This window comes from Lampetra fluviatilis, unplaced genomic scaffold, assembly GCF_964198595.1.
Source record: "Lampetra fluviatilis unplaced genomic scaffold, kcLamFluv1.1 SCAFFOLD_374, whole genome shotgun sequence".
In the NCBI taxonomy this organism is placed as follows: domain Eukaryota; kingdom Metazoa; phylum Chordata; class Hyperoartia; order Petromyzontiformes; family Petromyzontidae; genus Lampetra; species Lampetra fluviatilis.
The window spans coordinates 47,501-61,056 of NW_027620817.1; positions in this window are offsets into that span (position 1 = coordinate 47,501).

Sequence of the window (13,556 nt, forward strand, 5' to 3'; positions counted from 1 at the left end):
GTGGGTGTCTGTGGGTCTCTGTGGGTCTCTGTGGGTCTCTGTGGGTGTCTGTGGGTCTCTGTGGGTGTCTGTGGGTCTCTGTGGGTGTCTGTGGGTGTCTGTGGGTCTCTGTGGGTGTCTGTGGGTCTCTGTGGGTGTCTGTGGGTGTCTGTGGGTGTCTGTGGGTGTCTGTGGGTGTCTGTGGGTGGCTGTGGGTGTCTGTGGGTGTCTGTGGGTCTCTGTGGGTGTCTGTGGGTGTCTGTGGGTGTCTGTGGGTGTCTGTGGGTGTCTGTGAGTGTCTGTGGGTCTCTGTGGGTCTCTGTGGGTCTCTGTGGGTGTCTGTGGGTCTCGGTGGGTCTCTGTGGGTCTCTGTGGGTCTCTGTGGGTCTCTGTGGGTCTCTGTGGGTGTCTGTGGGTCTCGGTGGGTGTCTGTGGGTCTCTGTGGGTCTCTGTGGGTCTCTGTGGGTGTCTGTGGGTGTCTGTGGGTCTCTGTGGGTCTCTGTGGGTCTCTGTGGGTAGCTGTGGGTGTCTGTGGGTAGCTGTGGGTCTCTGTGGGTCTCTGTGGGTCTCTGTGAGTCGCTGTGTGTGTCTGTGTGTCTTTGTGTGTCTCTGTGTGTGTCTCTGTGGGTCTCTGTGTGTGTCTCTGTGTGTCTCTGAGTCGCTGTGTGTGTCTGTGTGTCTCTGTGTCTCTGTGTGTCTCTGTGTGTCTCTGTGTCTCTGTGTGTCTCTGTGGGTCTCTGTGTCTCTCTGTGTGTGTCTCTGTGGGTCTCTGTGAGTCGCTGTGTGTGTCTGTGTGTCTCTGTGTCTCTGTGTGTCTCTGTGTGTCTCTGTGTCTCTCTGTGTGTGTCTCTGAGTCGCTGTGTGTGTCTGCGTGTGTGGTGTGGATGAGCGAGGTGGGCTGCTGCGCACGTGTGGATACACAACGACACAGACACACAGTCTCGATTTAAAGCTTTCGTGACTGCAGGGATTCATCGTCTTGGTTCTTGTGGTAAAGTCACGTGGAATGGAGATAATAAAATAATAAAAATAAAACATAATAAAATATTCTTATATTATTTATATTATTTTAAACATAACAAAATAATATATTATTTTATGTTTTATTTTTATTATTTTATTATCTCCATTCTACGTGACTTTATCGAAAGAACCAAGAAGAAGACACACAGACCCTGCAGGTGCCATGGGTTGTACTGCTGTGCCAGGCTAGGTGCATGAGGAGGTCACGGGACAGACCCTGCAGGTGCCATGGGTTGACTGCTGTGCCAGGCTAGGTGCATGAGGAGGTCACGTGACAGACCCTGCAGGTGCCATGGGTTGTCCTGTGCCAGGCTAGGTGCATGAGGAGGTCACGTGACAGACCCTGCAGGTGCCAGACTAGGTGCATGAGGTCACGTGACAGACCCAGCAGGTGCCATGGGTTGTACTGCTGTGCCAGGCTAGGTGCATGAGGTCACGGGACAGACCCTGCAGGTGCCATGGGTTGTACTGCTGTGCCAGGCTAGGTGCATGAGGTCACGTGACAGACCCAGCAGGTGCCATGGGTTGTACTGCTGTGCCAGGCTAGGTGCATGAGGTCACGGGACAGACCCTGCAGGTGCCATGGGTTGTACTGCTGTGCCAGGCTAGGTGCATGAGGAGGTCACGGGACAGACCCTGCAGGTGCCATGGGTTGACTGCTGTGCCAGGCTAGGTGCATGAGGAGGTCACGTGACAGACCCTGCAGGTGCCATGGGTTGTCCTGTGCCAGGCTAGGTGCATGAGGAGGTCACGTGACAGACCCTGCAGGTGCCAGGCTAGGTGCATGAGGTCACGTGACAGACCCAGCAGGTGCCATGGGTTGTACTGCTGTGCCAGGCTAGGTGCATGAGGTCACGGGACAGACCCAGCAGGTGCCATGGGTTGTACTGCTGTGCCAGGCTAGGTGCATGAGGAGGTCACGGGACAGACCCTGCAGGTGCCATGGGTTGTACTGCTGTGCCAGGCTAGGTGCATGAGGTCACGGGACAGACCCAGCAGGTGCCATGGGTTGTACTGCTGTGCCAGGCTAGGTGCATGAGGAGGAGGTCACGTGACAGACCCTGCAGGTGCCATGGGTTGTACTGCTGTGCCAGGCTAGGTGCATGAGGAGGTGGTCACGGGACAGACCCTGCAGGTGCATGGGTTGTACTGCTGTGCCAGGCTAGGTGCATGAGGAGGTCACGTGACAGACCCAGCAGGTGCCATGGGTTGACTGCTGTGCCAGGCTAGGTGCATGAGGAGGAGGTCACGGGACAGACCCTGCATGTGCATGGGTTGTACTGCTGTGCCAGGCTAGGTGCATGAGGTCACGGGACAGACCCAGCAGGTGCCATGGGTTGACTGCTGTGCCAGGCTAGGTGCATGAGGAGGTGGTCACGGGACAGACCCTGCAGGTTCATGGGTTGACTGCTGTGCCAGGCTAGGTGCATGAGGAGGTGGTCACGGGACAGACCCTGCAGGTGCATGGGTTGTACTGCTGTGCCAGGCTAGGTGCATGAGGAGGTGGTCACGGGACAGACCCTGCAGGTGCATGGGTTGACTGCCGTGCCAGGCTAGGTGCATGAGGTCACACAGCCCCCACACATCAACACAGTACACACACACACACAGTACACGCACAGTACACACACAATACAATACACACACAGTAGACACAGTACACACACAGCACACACACACAGCACACACACACAGTACACACACAGTACACACACAGCACACACACACAGTACACACACAGCACACACACACAGTACACACACAGTACACACACAGTACACACACACAGTACACACACACAGTACACACACAGTACACACACACAGTACACACACAGTACACACACACAGTACACACACAGTACACACACACAGTACACACACACAGTACACACACAATACACACACACAGTACACACACACAGTACACACAGTACACACACACAGTACACACACACAGTACACACACAGTACACACACACAGTACACACACAGTACACACACACAGTACACACACAGTACACACACAGTACACACAGTACACACACACAGCACACACACACAGTACACACACACAGTACACACACAGCACACACACAGCACACACACACAGTACACACACAGCACACACACACAGTACACACACAGCACACACACACAGTACACACACAGTACACACAGTACACACACAGCACACGCACAGTACGCACACAATACACACACAGTACACACACAGTACACACACAGTACACAGTGCACACACACACACAGTGCACACACACACACAGTACACACACAGAACACACACAGTACACACACAGTACACAGTGCACACACACACACAGCACACACACACACAGCACACACACAGTACACACACACACACAGCACACACACAGTACACACACAGTACACACACACACACAGCACACACACAGTACACACACACACACAGTACACACACACACACAGTACACACACACAGTACACACACACACACAGTACACACACAGCACACACACACAGTACACACACACAGAACACACAGTACACACACAGTACACACACACACAGTACACACACACAGTGCACACACACACACAGTACACACACAGAACACACACACAGTGCACACACACACAGTGCACACACACACACAGAACACACACAGTACACACACAGTACACACACACAGTGCACACACACACACAGTACACACACAGAACACACACAGTACACAGTGCACACACACAGTGCACACACACACACAGTGCACACACACAGTGCACACACACACACAGTACACACACAGAATACACACTACACACACTAGACACACACACAGTAGACACACAGTACACACACACAAACAGTGCACACACAAACAGTACACACACAGAACACACACAGTACACAGTGCACACACACAGTGCACACACACACACAGTACACACACGGTACTAACACGTACACACACTACACACAGTACACACACTACACACGTACACACACTACACATGTACACACACTACACACAGTACACACACTACACATGTACACACACTACACACAGTACACACACTACACATGTACACACACTACACATGTACACACACTACACACAGTACACACACTACACATGTACACACACTACACATGTACACACACTACACATGTACACACACTACACATGTACACACACTACACACACTACACACACTACACATGTACACACACTACACACAGTACACACACTACACATGTACACACACTACACATGTACACACACTACACATGTACACACACTACACACAGTACACACACTACACATGTACACACACTACACACAGTACACACACTACACATGTACACACACTACACATGTACACACACTACACACAGTACACACACTACACACAGTACACACACTACACATGTACACACACTACACATGTACACACACTACACACAGTACACACACTACACATGTACACACACTACACACAGTACACACACTACACATGTACACACACTACACATGTACACACACTACACATGTACACACACTACACACAGTACACACACTACACATGTACACACACTACACATGTACACACACTACACATGTACACACACTACACACAGTACACACACTACACATGTACACACACTACACATGTACACACACTACACATGTACACACACTACACACAGTACACACACTACACATGTACACACACTACACATGTACACACACTACACACAGTACACACACTACACACAGTACACACACTACACACAGTACACACACTACACACAGTACACACACTACACACAGTACACACACTACACACAGTACACACACTACACACACTACACACAGTACACACACTACACACAGTACACACACTACACATGTACACACACTACACACAGTACACACACTACACACAGTACACACACTACACACAGTACACACACTACACACAGTACACACACTACACACAGTACACACACTACACACAGTACACACACTACACACAGTACACACACTACACACAGTACACACACTACACACAGTACACACACTACACATGTACACACACTACACACAGTACACACACTACACACAGTACACACACTACACACAGTACACACACTACACACAGTACACACACTACACACAGTACACACACTACACACAGTACACACACTACACACAGTACACACACTACACACAGTACACACACTACACACAGTACACACACTACACATGTACACACACTACACATGTACACACACTACACACAGTACACACACTACACATGTACACACACTACACATGTACACACACTACACACAGTACACACACTACACACAGTACACACACTACACATAGTACACACACTACACACAGTACACACACTACACACAGTACACACACTACACATGTACACACACTACACACAGTACACACACTACACATGTACACACACTACACATGTACACACACTACACACAGTACACACACTACACACAGTACACACACTACACACAGTACACACACTACACACATGTACACACACTACACATGTACACACACTACACACAGTACACACACTACACATGTACACACACTACACATGTACACACACTACACATGTACACACACTACACACAGTACACACACTACACACAGTACACACACTACACACAGTACACACACTACACATGTACACACACTACACATGTACACACACTACACATGTACACACACTACACATGTACACACACTACACACAGTACACACACTACACACAGTACACACACTACACATGTACACACACTACACATGTACACACACTACACACAGTACACACACTACACATGTACACACACTACACATGTACACACACTACACACAGTACACACACTACACACAGTACACACACTACACATAGTACACACACTACACACAGTACACACACTACACACAGTACACACACTACACATGTACACACACTACACACAGTACACACACTACACATGTACACACACTACACATGTACACACACTACACACAGTACACACACTACACACAGTACACACACTACACACAGTACACACACTACACACATGTACACACACTACACATGTACACACACTACACACAGTACACACACTACACATGTACACACACTACACATGTACACACACTACACATGTACACACACTACACACAGTACACACACTACACACAGTACACACACTACACACAGTACACACACTACACACAGTACACACACTACACACATGTACACACACTACACATGTACACACACTACACACAGTACACACACTACACACGTACACACACTACACATGTACACACACTACACACAGTACACACACTACACATGTACACACACTACACATGTACACACACTACACATGTACACACAGTACACACAGTACACATGTACACACACTACACACGTACACACACTACACACGTACACACACTACACATGTACACACAGTACACACAGTACACATGTACACACACTACACATGTACACACACTACACATGTACACACAGTACACACACTACACATGTACACACACTACACACGTACACACACTACACACGTACACACACTACACATGTACACACACTACACACGTACACACACTACACATGTACACACACTACACATGTACACACACTACACACGTACACACACTACACACGTACACACACTACACATGTACACACACTACACACAGTACACACACTACACATGTACACACACTACACACAGTACACACACTACACACAGTACACACACTACACATGTACACACACTACACATGTACACACACTACACACAGTACACACACTACACACAGTACACACACTACACACAGTACACACACTACACACAGTACACACACTACACACAGTACACACACTACACATGTACACACACTACACATGTACACACACTACACATGTACACACACTACACACAGTACACACACTACACACAGTACACACACTACACACAGTACACACACTACACATGTACACACACTACACATGTACACACACTACACATGTACACACACTACACACAGTACACACACTACACACAGTACACACACTACACACAGTACACACACTACACACAGTACACACACTACACACAGTACACACACTACACATGTACACACACTACACATGTACACACACTACACATGTACACACACTACACATGTACACACACACAGTACAAACACACACACGGTAATAACGCACACAACACACGCGTATTTAATTACGGCGTCACTATCATCAACAATTAAAAACTAACTACAATTAAGAACTAACTATAATTAAGAACTAAACAGTCAACAGAGAGAGATGCGGGCCTAGTCAGCCCGCACGAAGCCTCTCCCGCGTATCTCCGCTCGTAACTCACCGTGACGCGAGGCTTTTGTTCGTAAATATAATGTTTGTTTGTTTGAACGAAACCGTGAACACGTTTCTTGTTTAATTTCAAAGTAAAAAAAGAAAAATCTTTAAAAAGTTTTATTATCAAAACCGCCCCTTTGAGGGAGATTTCAAACCGAAATAGCGGAGGCGGGATCTCGTTTTGGCGCCAAAATGCAGCTCCCTGATTGGCTGCTCGCCGCCCACCACCCCCACCGCTACTCACCCTCCCTCTGATCTCGCGAGATTTCGTTTTGAACGTCGGGGGTTTGGTGTGGTGGTGGGTGTAGTCTCGCGAGAGTTGAGATGAAGGGGGTGGGGGGGGTGGGTTATGTAGTCACGCGAGAGTGGAGATGGAGGGGTGGGGGTTGGGTTATGTAGTCTCGCGAGAGGTGAGATGGAGGGTGGGGGTGGGTTATGTGGTCTCGCGAGAGTTGAGATGGAGGGGGTGGGGGGGTGGGTTATGTAGTCTCGCGAGAGTTGAGATGGAGGGTGGGTGGGGGGTGGGTTACGTAGTCTCGCGAGAGTTGAGATGGAGGGAGGGGGAGGGGCATATGTAGTCTCGCGAGAGTTGAGTTGGAGGGAGTGGGGGTGGGTTATGTAGTCTCGCGAGAGTTGAGATGGAGGGAGGGGGAGGGGCATATGTAGTCTCGCGAGAGTTGAGTTGGAGGGAGTGGGGGTGGGTTATGTAGTCTCGCGAGAGTTGAGATGGAGGGTGTGAGGGAGGGGTAGTGGGGGAGGGGCGAGGGGGGTGGAGAGAGAAGTCACGTGACCCACGTGAGCTCGGAGGTAAACACAGCAGCACTTGGCCCGATAGGCCATGCAAGGCTACACGGGGGGCCTTTGTCTTTGTATAACCGGTTCCTAGGCCGCTTCACCTAGGTCCACTCAGCCGTAAATGAGTACCACACAGAGACCCATAGACTTACATAGAGACCCATACACTCAGCACATAGAGACCCATAGACTTACATAGAGACCCACAGATTCACCACACAGAGACTCATACACTCAGCACATAAGAGACCCATAGACGCACCACACAGAGACCCATAGACTTACACAGAGACCCATAGACTCACCACACAGAGACCCATAGACTCAACACCACACAGAGACCCATAGACTCAACACCACACAGAGACCCATAGACTCACCACACAGAGACCCACAGACTCACCACACGGAGACCCATAGACTCACCACACAGAGACCCACAGACTCACCACACAGAGACCCACAGACTCACTACACAGAGACCCATAGACTCACCACACAGAGACCCATTGACTCAACACCACACAGAGACCCATAGACTCACCACACAGAGACCCATAGACTCAACACCACACAGAGACCCATAGACTCAACACCACACAGAGACCCATAGACTCACCACACAGAGACCCACAGACTCACCACACAGAGACCCATACACTCATCACACAGAGACCCACAGACTCACCACACAGAGACCCACAGACTCACCACACAGAGACCCACAGACTCACCACACAAAGACCCATAGACTCACCACACAGAGACCCACAGACTCACCACACAGAGACCCATACACTCATCACACAGAGACCCACAGACTCACCACACAGAGACCCACAGACTCACCACACAGAGACCCACAGACTCACCACACAAAGACCCAAAGACTCACCACACAGAGACCCACAGACTCACCACACAGAGACCCATACACTCATCACACAGAGACCCACAGACTCACCACACAGAGCCCCACAGACTCACCACACAGAGACCCATACACTCATCACACAGAGACCCACAGACTCACCACACAGAGACCCACAGACTCACCACACAGAGACCCATACACTCATCACACAGAGACCCACAGACTCACCACACAGAGACCCATAGACTCACCACACAGAGACCCATAGACTCATCATCACACAGAGACCCATAGACTCACCACCACACAGAGACCCATAGACTCATCACCACACAGAGACCCATAGACTCACCACCACACAGAGACCCATAGACTCATCACCACCACACAGAGACCCATAGACTCACCACCACCACACAGAGACCCATAGACTCATCACCACCACACAGAGACCCATAGACTCACCACCACCACACAGAGACCCATAGACTCACCACCACCACACAGAGACCCATAGACTCACCACCACCACACAGAGACCCATAGACTCATCACCACACAGAGACCCATAGACTCATCACCACCACACAGAGACCCATAGACTCATCACCACCACACAGAGACCCATAGACTCACCACCACCACACAGAGACCCATAGACTCATCACCACACAGAGACCCATAGACTCATCACCACCACACAGAGACCCATAGACTCATCACCACCACACAGAGACCCATAGACTCATCACCACACAGAGACCCATAGACTCACCACCACACAGAGACCCATAGACTCATCACCACCACACAGAGACCCATAGACTCACCACCACCACACAGACCCATAGACTCACCACACAGAGACCCATAGACTCACCACCACACAGAGACCCATAGACTCATCATCACACAGAGACCCATAGACTCACCACACAGAGACCCATAGACTCACCACCACACAGAGACCCATAGACTCATCATCACACAGAGACCCATAGACTCATCATCACACAGAGACCCATAGACTCACCACCACACAGAGACCGATAGACTCATCACACAGAGACCCATAGACTCATCATCACACAGAGACCCATAGACTCACCACACAGAGACCCATAGACTCACCACCACACAGAGACCCATAGACTCACCACCACACAGAGACCCACAGACTCATCACACAGAGACCCATAGACTCATCATCACACAGAGACCCATAGACTCACCACACAGAGACCCATAGACTCACCACCATACAGAGACCCATAGACTCACCACCACAGAGACCCATAGACTCACCACCACACAGAGACCCATAGACTCACCACCACACAGAGACCCATTGACTCATCACCACACAGAGACCCATAGACTCACCACCACACAGAGACCCATAGACTCATCATCACACAGAGACCCATAGACTCACCACCACACAGAGACCCATAGACTCACCACCACACAGAGACCCATAGACTCACCACCACACAGAGACCCATAGACTCACCACCACACAGAGACCCATAGACTCACCACCACACAGAGACCCATAGACTGACCACACAGAGACCCATAGACTCACCACCACACAGAGACCCATAGACTCATCATCACACAGAGACCCATAGACTCATCATCACACAGAGACCCATAGACTCATCACACAGAGACCCATAGACTCACCACCACACAGAGACCCATAGACTCACCACCACACAGAGACCCATAGACTCATCATCACACAGAGACCCATAGACTCATCATCACACAGAGACCCATAGACTCATCATCACACAGAGACCCATAGACTCACCACCACACAGAGACCCATAGACTCACCACACAGAGACCCATAGACTCATCATCACACAGAGACCCATAGACTCATCATCACACAGAGACCCATAGACTCATCACCACACAGAGACCCATAGACCCATAACCACCACACAGAGACCCATAGACTCACCACCACCACACAGAGACCCATAGACTCATCATCACACAGAGACCCATAGACTCACCACCACCACACAGAGACCCATAGACTCATCATCACACAGAGACCCATAGACTCACCACCACACAGAGACCCATAGACTCACCACACAGAGACCCATAGACTCATCATCACACAGAGACCCATAGACTCACCACACAGAGACCCATAGACTCACCACCACACAGAGACCCATAGACTCACCACCACACAGAGACCCACAGACTCATCACACAGAGACCCATAGACTCATCATCACACCACACAGAGACCCATAGACTCACCACCACCACACAGAGACCCATAGACTCATCACCACACAGAGACCCATAGACTCACCACCACCACCACACAGAGACCCATAGACTCACCACCACACAGAGACCCATAGACTCACCACCACCACCACACAGAGACCCATAGACTCATCACACATAGACCCATAGACTCATCACCACCACACAGAGACCCATAGACTCACCACCACCACACAGAGACCCATAGACTCACCACCACCACAGAGAGACCCATAGACTCATCACCAACACACAGAGACCCACAGACTCACCACCACACAGAGACCCATAGACTCACCACCACCACACAGAGACCCATAGACTCACCACCACACAGAGACCCATAGACTCATCACCACCACACAGAGACCCATAGACTCATCACCACCACACAGAGACCCATAGACTCATCACCACACAGAGACCCATAGACTCACCACCACACAGAGACCCATAGACTTACATAGAGACCCATACACTCATCACACGGAGACCCACAGACTCATCACACAGAGACCCATAGACACACCACACAGAGACCCATAGACTCACCACACAGAGACCCATGGACTCACCACACAGAGACCCATAGACTCAGAACATAGAGACCCACAGACACACCACACAGAGACCCATAGACTCACGACACAGAGACCCATGGACTCATCACACAGAGACCCACAGACTCACCACACAGAGACCCATAGACTCACCACCACACAGAGACCCATAGACTCACCACCACACAGAGACCCATAGACTCACGACACAGAGACCCATAGACTCATCATCACACAGAGACCCATAGACTCACCACCACACAGAGACCCATAGACTCGCCACACAGAGACCCATAGACTCAACATAGAGACCCATGGACTCACCACACAGAGACCCATAGACTCACGACACAGAGACCCATAGACTCACGACACAGAGACCCATGGACTCATCACACAGAGACCCACAGACTCACCACACAGAGACCCATAGACTCACCACCACACAGAGACCCATAGACTCACGACACAGAGACCCATAGACTCATCATCACACAGAGACCCATAGACTCACCACCACACAGAGACCCATAGACTCATCATCACACAGAGACCCATAGACTCACCACCACACAGAGACCCATAGACTCGCCACACAGAGACCCATAGACTCAACATAGAGACCCATGGACTCACCACACAGAGACCCATAGACTCACGACACAGAGACCCATAGACTCACGACACAGAGACCCATGGACTCATCACACAGAGACCCACAGACTCACCACACAGAGACCCATAGACTCACCACCACACAGAGACCCATAGACTCACGACACAGAGACCCATAGACTCATCATCACACAGAGACCCATAGACTCACCACCACACAGAGACCCATATACTCACCACACAGAGACCCATAGACTCACCACACAGAGACCCATAGACTCACCACCACACAGAGACCCATAGACTCACGACACAGAGACCCATAGACTCACCACCACACAGAGACCCATAGACTCACCACCACACAGAGACCCATAGACTCGCCACACAGAGACCCATAGACTCAACATAGAGACCCATGGACTCACCACACAGAGACCCATAGACTCACGACACAGAGACCCATAGACTCACGACACAGAGACCCATGGACTCATCACACAGAGACCCACAGACTCACCACACAGAGACCCATAGACTCACCACCACACAGAGACCCATAGACTCACGACACAGAGACCCATAGACTCATCATCACACAGAGACCCATAGACTCACCACCACACAGAGACCCATATACTCACCACACAGAGACCCATAGACTCACCACACAGAGACCCATAGACTCACCACCACACAGAGACCCATAGACTCACGACACAGAGACCCATAGACTCACCACCACACAGAGACCCATAGACTCACCACCACACAGAGACCCATAGACTCACCACCACACAGAGACCCATAGACTCACCACCACACAGAGACCCATAGACTCACCACCACACAGAGACCCATAGACTCACCACCACACAGAGACCCATAGACTCACCACCACACAGAGACCCATAGACTCACCACCACACAGAGA